The sequence below is a fragment of the Vanessa atalanta genome, chromosome 17 (assembly GCF_905147765.1).
Source record: "Vanessa atalanta chromosome 17, ilVanAtal1.2, whole genome shotgun sequence".
Classification (NCBI taxonomy): domain Eukaryota; kingdom Metazoa; phylum Arthropoda; class Insecta; order Lepidoptera; family Nymphalidae; genus Vanessa; species Vanessa atalanta.
Genome location: NC_061887.1, coordinates 3,593,050 through 3,602,987, shown reverse-complemented (window position 1 = coordinate 3,602,987; position 9,938 = coordinate 3,593,050).

Genomic DNA, 9,938 nt, shown 5'->3' with positions numbered 1-9,938 from the left:
ATGCATAAGGAAGCCCTTCCTGCTTTATAAAACTTTTTATTTTAGAAAATTGTATGAATTTACACGTCACAGTTAAAGACTATTCCGACTACAAGCGGACGAAAGCGAAATAAATAACATTTGACATCGAATTGACGCGATATCATTAGTCGAGACCTTGGATAATATATGATATTCATTATGGATTTACGAAAAAACGGCATTTTGAAACTGTTATGGGAACTTTTTAAGTAAAATTAAAGTGAATATAAGTTAATCATAATTAATAAATTCATTAATTAAAGTGAATATATCTTTAATAAATAGTATTATATTATAAATAAAGATATATCAAATTTGCATAATATATCAGAGTTATTAGAAAATCACGTGGAATACGTAAATCTAAGGTTTGTTTATCTTTATTTCTTCTTCGATTGGAAAAGACTATATGTATTTATTTCATTAAATACAGCTTAAATCAAAATCAGAATCTTAACGACACAACACCGTCTACGAGTGAATTAACACGATATAAGCAATTGTAATGAAAACGTAACGTATGACCCGAACGTTTAGTGGCGATAATTCTGAGTCATTTAAGATGTGCGAGGTACCCTTAGGTCTTATTTTGAGGTTGATACATTAGAGTGAGACGTGGTCCTATTAGCAAGTAACGAGCCGTACTCAGACTGATCTTTGCATTTAAATGTAACATTATACATAATTACACAGTCTGAAATAAATTGTGTGACCTCAAAGAGCTTTTGTTTTACTTAACAACTAAAATAACAATTATTTCTACGTGATTAGATTTTTATTGTCTTGGCAAATTGCAGTAAAACTATAGTTAGATTCGTATGTATATTTGCTTATTATAATTGCTTAGGGATGTATTAATGTACAATTTCACATGGAAACTTGTGTGCGTAATAATGAAGAATATGTATTGATCAGTCGACATCGTCATTTGATTTTTATTTTAAACTAGTTGTCGCATGCGGCTTCGCTCGAAATTAGGGGATTGTCGTTAGATGTTATGCATAAAAAGTATAGCATATATCTTTCCTTAGAGTCCAAGCTTGCTTCATAACAAATTTCATAGAATTCGGTTGAGTGGATTGGCCGTGAAAGAGCAACAAACAGACAAACAGAGTTTCCTTTGGCATTTATAATATTAGTATATATAAAAGCTCCACTTAATGTGATCACCACCACAATTTGAAATTGGCGCTGTATGAAACTGTATATAAAAGCCAAGATGGCCTAGTGGTTAGAACTAGTGCATTTTCAACGATGATTGCGGATTCAAAAACAAGCAAGCACCACTGAATTTTCATGTGTTTAATTTGTGTTTAAAATTCATCTCGTGCTCGGCGGTGAAGGAAAACATCGTGAGGAAACCTACATATGTCTAATTTCAACGAAATACTGCCACATGTATATCCACCAACCCGCATTAGAGCAGTATGATGGAATATGCTCCAAACCTTCTTCTCAAAGGGCGACTTTAGCCCAGCAGTGGAACGTTATAGGATGTTACTGCGTTGTATGAATATTTACTACATACACTGGGAAGTAAGAAGTTAAGTCCCTTGTGGCTGTAAATATACTGGTTCATTCATTCCTCCTTTATAGCGACACACAACCCATATTAAGTAGCTTAGCTCTGCTGAAAACGACCATCGCAGGGGTTTAGAAAATAAGAATCCAACATGCTCATTGCTCATCCCTTCAAACCATTCTGAACCTATGTATAAGTATCTAAAATGGAAAATTGTTACAATAAAAAATACCGCAAATTAAGTGTGTATATATGTATAATAATATATGATGTATATATATATATATTTAAAAAAGCCGAGATGGCCCAGTGGTTGGAACGCGTGCATCTAAACCGATGACTTCGGGTTCAAACCCAGGCAGGCACCACTGAAATTTCATGTGCTTAATTTGTGTTTATAATTCATCTCGTGCTTGGCGGTGAAGGAAAACATCGTGAGGAAACCTGCATGTGTCTAATTTCAACGAAATTCTGCCACATGTGTATTCCGCCAACCCGCATTGGAGCAGCGTGGTGGAATATGCTCAAAGACCTTCTCCTCAAAGGGAGAGGAGGCCTTTATCCCAGCAGTGTGACATTTACGGGCTGCTAATATATATTTTTTTAACATTCCAGAGAGCTTTCTTTAAAGTGAACTAGATTGCACGTCGATATTACATGCATAATATTAACAAAATCATTCGATGAAAAATAATTTGATATTTTTATAGAAATATAAATATTGTATGCCTTGTATGTTCGTGTGAGATGTATTCGAACTGAGAAATTTAAAGATTGGAAATTAATAAAAGAGAATAAATGAAAATTAATAGCAATATAAATTTAGATTGGCGCGAAATTCCGATATCTAAAAATGTACTTTATTTTGTACACATTTAGGTTCCTTTTGCAATAGATAAAGAGTAAGAACACGATATTTCAATATTCAGCCAATCGATCATAATATACTGGTTACAAAGCTTTGCTGTCGATCGGTTTTATCGAAATTTTGTATGACATGTTTTCTATTTAACAAGTATATTATGTGGATCTTAGCTGGAGTCCACTGAAGATAGGAAAATATATTTTCTTAGTATATTAGTAGCTAGTAAATCTCTAGATTCTGAGATTTTAAGTTTAAATCTTGGGCCGGGCCAATAACAACACTTTAAATTAATGTTATTTAGTTGTATAAGTATTCATAACTACATAGGAAAACCAGTAGGAAGCGTCCAGAACTGTAATCTGGAATACCTATATAAACTAGTAACCTAATATCTAAGAAAAGCTATCTTCGAATGGCTTTAAATACAATGCAGTTGAAATAATCTTTAATCACGTTAATAATGATAAATAAAACAAAACCCATGAAATACGGCCAAACTCTCGGTTAGCCTATTCCAACCACATGAGAACAAAAGCGACATAAACAATATTTGTAATCGAATCGACGTCGCATCATTGGAGAGCTTGAGAGTTACTTGGTGGTAGGGCTTTGTGCAAGCCCGTCTGGGTAGGTACCACCCACTCATCAGATATTCTACCGCCAAATAACAGTACACTGTATTGTCGTGTTCCGGTTAGAAGGGTGAGTGAGCCAGTGTAATCACAGGCACAAGGACATAACATCTTAGTTCCCAAGGTTGGTGGCGCATAGGTGATGTAAGGAATGGTTAATATTTCTTACAGCGCCTTTGTCTATGGGCGGTGGTGCCCACTTACCATCAGGTGGCCCATATGCTCGTCCGCCAAACAATGCCATAAAAAAAAAAATAATCTATGTATGATAGTCATCTTGGATATCCGTAAAAATGGCAAAAGTAAAATTAAAGTGAATATAAGTAGTCCAGTGGAATAGTGTTGTAATAACATATTAAACATATATTAATCACAAACTATTTGTAGCGCAAGATATAGCAGAGCTATTAGCAAATCGCATGGAATACCTAAATCTAAGGTTTCTTTATCTTTATTATTTCTTCGATTGGATAAATTCTGTTAAATGTGTTTATTTCTGATTTTATGAAATGGGACTTGTTTTATTATGTTATAGGTGACTCAAATCTGGGCAACCACCACTATTCAGATGCTTTATCTCGTGCTCGGTGTGAAGGAAAACATCGTGAGGTAACCTCCATGTGGAGGATGAGATTCGGCCACGTGCATCGAGTGACACTCATTGAATAAGCGTTTATAGTCCCGCCTTCTCTTTAAAATGAAAGGAAGCCACAAACTAGCAGACGGTCATTTACATGCTGCCACTTGATATATAAAATTACAATTAAAGATTGGTTTGATTTCACACATTCACACACACACACACCTCGCGTTCCTATTTGTATAAAATGTAATATGATTTTATTACTTGGTGGTAGGGCTTCGTGTTTGGGAGATACTACCCAGTAATCACTCCTAATTGATTCTACCTATTTAAATATTATAAATGAGTTTTAGAAGGGTAAGATACATAAAATTGGTAATTCATTTTCGATGTAAGAAATGGCACAAAAAATATTTCTGACATGAAAATTACTTCTTTACTGAACAGTAAGTCGTAAGAACATTAAATCGTACCCAATGCAAGAGCAGATTATATGCCAAAATCATTATTTTTATATTAAAAAATAACCATCTTACAATAGGTAAACGCTGGAATTATATAATCATACATATAATCGTATTTACAGAGACTAAATAACATGAAAAAGAAAGCCATCGACGTTTCAAAGCTATTAATGGTTGTAACTAACATTCGATTTTAAAGGCAAAGCATTCTTCCAATTTGTTTTGTTCCATATATCACTTTGTTAGTTTTCGATTTCCCTTTATGAACTATTTTTAAGCCTATCATCGGTTTTAACTGTCACAATGAATCATATTTCAATAGCGAATGTGTTTGACAATTAGTCTGCTGTTTTAACGACGCCATATGATACGCCGCACTTTACGTCATACTACACTACGAGTATGTTCAGAGCACGTGAACAAACGGTGTCCTGTTATTAGATAAAAAAAACAAATGCTAAATTTTATTTTACAAATATTTTTTGGCGAAATAATATGCTACTTCTTACACCCTTAATATGCTGCTTACCAAGTGGCTTATTATGCTGGCTAACTTACCATTCATAGCGTAATATTTGCTATTTATTTTGGTGAATAGAATAATTGGTGATGGTATCAACCCAAATGAGCCTGCAATGGAAAATTTTGTTAATAATCATCGACCACAGATTAGCTTTGATGAGAGAAGTTTAATTAAAAATTAAAAGTAGTTAAAATAAAGTATTATATAAAACCTATTTATAATGAAAATAAGATTTGGTAATATGGAGCATTAAAACATTTATTTTTTTAAAGTTAAATATCGAAGAGTTTCGTGTAAGATATATCTATGTAACATTTGATATTACAGTTTGACTTTAAAGTGCATTATGCAAGTGTCAGGGATTATGTACGTCTGAGGCCAAACGTGAACGCTCCTGTAACCTTAAATTTATTGTTCAACCATATAGTCTTACTTTCCTAAAATTTCAAGCACTTACGTTTCGTCCGAAATCATATGTAACGAATGATGTTGGAATATTTAATTCATATAACTAAAATATATTTTTGTTTTAGCAAGTAAATAAAGAAAGATGCTGTGATGTTTGACGGTATATAGAGTTACAAAAATGATGGCTTTACCAACTTTATCAATCATCAGAACTAATAACTTTAGTACACAACTTACTACTACTGAAATTTTACACGTATAACGTCACGCCATTCGTCAAAGTCGAAGCGTCGAGACATAACAAATATACATTAGTACAATGCAATGACTGCCTCTATATGTAGCTCTCTTCCCAAGAAGAAGGTTTGGAGTTTATTACACCGCGCTTCAAAGCGGGTTAGAGATCCGTCCGTCCACCACGTGCAGGCTGTTTCACTATGTATTCCTTCATTACTAAACATGTTAATTATGCAGATAGCTCTGTTGTAATTGCCCGGGTTCGAACTGATACTCTTCCGCTAAGATGCACGTAGTCTGATGTTGTTCCACTGATGATACATATAAACACATAAATAATAATAAAGTTACTTCTGACTGTATCGTAGTCAATACTTATTAATTAACACTGGCAAACGGATAAATGGACCATTTTATAACCATCATCATTAAATAACGGCAATATGAGAAGGGTAACCAATTTTGTACACCGTCAATGCGCCGTCACCCATAGTATTTAAGTTGTTAAGTCCCTTGAGCCGGTATTTGCTCTCGTTTTCACAACCACAGACCGGAAAAAACCAATACGTAGAAATAATAATCGTATGTATGTAATCGTACTGTAAAATATCTTTAAAATTGACCTCATTAATAGACATATAGAATTATATTTATATTATATATGCAAAAGAAAATCTGTATGTGTGTCTGTTGATTGCTCTTTCACGGCCAAATCACTGAAACGAATTCGATGAAAATTATTATGAAGCAAGTTTGAACTCCAATTAAGGTCATATTTGATTTTTTAAGTATTAAACTTTACAACCAACACCTAGGACGCGAGCGAAGCCGCGGGCGACAACTAGTATTTCTATATTTGATTTCAAACGTAATTACGGTCGCTATAAAACCGCGACTGTGTCGTCGGAAAACTTTCAGTACGAATTGCAATGCCAGGCGTCTGACCGCATTGACATTTACTGTAGGAAAGAGTCTTTTTAATTACGACTTTTAGATTAACGATCATATTATATTTCATATTTGAGGTACGTAATACCTACATGCGTCTTAAACAAAAAGGATTAAACAAAACTCAGAGCTAGTTTTTGTAGATGCAGGTTTCTTTAGTTACACAGGTAGGACAGGCTGTATTGGTAGCGTAAGAAATATTAACCATTCCTAATAGTAGATACCAATGTACCAACAATCTTGGGAACTAAGATGTTAAGTCTCTCGAGCCTGAGGGTACCTAATGATATTTTCCTTAACTACAGACACGAAATGGACTGTGAACACTTTTACACTTAGAGACTCTTAAAATGCTTTTAAGTGTTTTAAAACTAAAACAATTGAAGACCTCAAAGATTTAATGTATTTAAATACTTTCACTTAAGTGCATAGATTTCAACATCTATGTAGTCTTCTTTCAAAAGCAATGTTATTGGCCTACACTATGTTCTTTATTATATAAATAAGGAGATAAAACGTAAACCAACATTTTTATGATAAAGATAAGCGGATTGACATTTGTCCGATGCGGACCACCTGACGGTAAAGAGTCACCACCGCCGATAAACATTGAAAAACAACCAAACATTGCCAAATGCCAAACATCAAAAAATCAACATCAACGTTACTCAACTTACTTTATTCAAGTAGGCTTTTAGAAGCACTCTTGAATCGTCATTTAACAAACTATATTAAGCGAAGCTACCACCGCTTCGGAATGTCGATTTTACCGAGAAGAACCGGCAAGATTCAGTAGTTATTATTTATCAAGATTTAAAAATACAAAGTCGTGTTAGTTAAATACAATCATATATATCCTGTCTGGACGTCGCTGAGAAAATAAATTAAAAATCAAAATTTGGGTGCATTATTTTATCCTATGTATTTTTTTCTTTAATATGAAATATAACTAAATAGGAAGCATGGTTAGTTATATACTCCCAAACAAAAAAAAAACTACAACGATTCATAGATGACAAGCATTCTGAAGTAATAAAAACGAAAAAATACATTCGAATTATTTCCTTCCTTCTTTTTTTTGAATATTATTTTCTATTTTTTCGCAACATATTTTGTTTGTAGTTAAATGTTCATAATATCTTTGTTCCCTTCACTCTGTCCTTGTGAAGCCATCCATCAAACCGAACGTCCCTTAGGACACGGGTTTATAGGTCAGGTCATAGACGGCAGAGTCATTGCCCTGACCCTTACAATGTACTTGTGAAGGGCATATTTTGTAGTCACACTTCTTATCGTGATTTTACACACTATTCAATAGAGTGAAATTATGGCGTATGTTTTTAGTCAACAACGATTCGAGTAAATCTAGTCAATAGTAAATCGAGTTAGTCTTGATACTTATAATATAAGGATTTATGTTTATATTTTGGTTAGTCTATAAGTTTGGTTTCTAGTCAAATTTGGCTCACAATCATTTATAATATAGCTCTATATATGGTATTAGCTTTTTTATTTATGCTATAAAATTTGTTAGTAGTCTGAATTTATAACCTTATCAGTATTAGTATTCCGTACCATATTGAGCCGAGATATCCCAGTGGTTTGAACGCGTGCATTTTAACCGATGATTTCGGGTTCAAACCCAGGCAAGCACCACTGAATTTTCACGTGATTAATTTGTGTTTATAGTTCATCTCGTGCTCGTGGTGAAGGAAAACATCGTAAGGAAACCTGCATGTGTCTAATTTTAACGAAATTCTGCCATATGTGTATTCCACCAACCCGCATTGGAGCAGCGTGGTGGAATATGCTCCAAACCTTCTCCTTCGCCTTTAGCCCAGCAGTGAAAAATTAACAGGCTGCTAATGCTAAAAAAAAAGGAGTACCATATAATTCGAAGCCATCGGAGTTTGACATAAAAGGAAAGTGTTATTTAATAATAAGACACCCGATAATTTAATTTCATTAATTGTGAATTGGTAGCAAAAATATAACAAAAAAACTACTTAAAAACGGTATAAGTAAGTGTAATAGGTAGAAAATAAATTCTGAATACATGTTTATTAAAAAACAGTTTATGCGCGATGATAATAAAACCCATTTATACACTGAATTACTTTAAAGACCGATAAACTAAACGGAGCTTAGTAGCTATTAATGTTAGAATGGATGATACACATATGGTCCTTTTACTTTGTACATGATTATTTGTATATATACTAATATCGTTGTTATAATAACAGGTTGTTCCACAGGTGGGCTAAGGGCTCCTCTTCTTTTCAGGAGATCTCCTTTTCTTTCAATGTGGCAGAATTTCAATGCCTATCTCATCACGATGTTTCCCTTCACCACCTTAAGCAAGAAATGAATTATATACACAAATGTAGTACATGTTTACTTGGTAGAAGGGTTTTGTACAAGCCCATCTGGGTAGGTACCCCCCCTCATCATATATTCTACCGACAAGCAGAATTACTTAGTATTGTGTTCCGGTTTGAAGGGTGAGTGAGCCAGTATAACTATAATCAAAAGGGACTTAACATCTTAGCTCCAAAGGTTGGTGGCGCATTGGTGATGTGAGGTATGGTTAATATATCATTGGTGTTTATGGGCAGTAGGGACCGCTTACCATCAGGTGGCTCATTTGCCCGTACGCCAATCTATATCATTAAAAAAGCATGAAAATGAATTGATGTTTTGCTTTGAACTCGCATTAAGATGCATGCGTTGTAAACAATATTCCACAATATTAGGGTACACAAACAGGCATGAAAACTTGAGTTTGATTAAAAAAGTTCAATTTAATCACGATACTTCCAGTCACCTTGGTGCAAATGAATAAATATAATAATATACTATATAGTTATTTGAACGAACTGTGTTATGTCAAAATCGAAGTGTAGAACAAAGGAATATAATTCAACCGAAATCTGTCATGCAGTTTTAGCAATAAGCGATTATTAAAAACCAACGGTAACGATCTATTCCACAGGAAACGTTCATTTGTTCGGAACAAAAAGTCACGCTCCCGTCCATAAACTACTTCTCTGCAAAATATCACGTAAGTTCGTTGCTCTGTTGCTATGTGAAGAAGGACAAAGGATGCTTTTTTATAAATCCCACTATAAAATAATATTTATAAATATTGAGTGACGTACTACTCACTACTATCATATTTACTTTTTAGCGGTTTATTCGACTAATTTTCTTAGTAAGGCGTAGTTTTAATATATACCTAATATTCCAATTATTGTTAAATAAATTGCTCATCAATAGCTTTTTTTTTGTATAAATATTTAGAAAGAGTTATCGTAACTTTTTAAATGTAATATAGCACTCCATCTAAGATGTTTAGAAGCTAGAGTGTGATAATATTACATTTTGTGAAATGTTGTAATTAGCAGAGTTATTGTAATAACGAACGGTACGGAACCATAATCTTTTAAAGGCTTGTCGGATTCAACAACGGAACTCTTCATGCCTGACTTAAAGGCTTAATATTGTTATATGCATATAGAATTCCAATAAAATTGTTGTCGTGACATAATTATGTGAGGTTTAAGCTATTTATCTATTATTATAATATTATAAATTCGAAAGTAATACTGTCTGTATGCCTTTCTGTTTGTTACGGCTAAATGAATGAATCGAGTTTGATGAAATTTAGTATCAAGCAAGCTTGACATTCCCCAAGGAACGTCATAGGCTATTTTTATACCTAACACCTGGCACCCA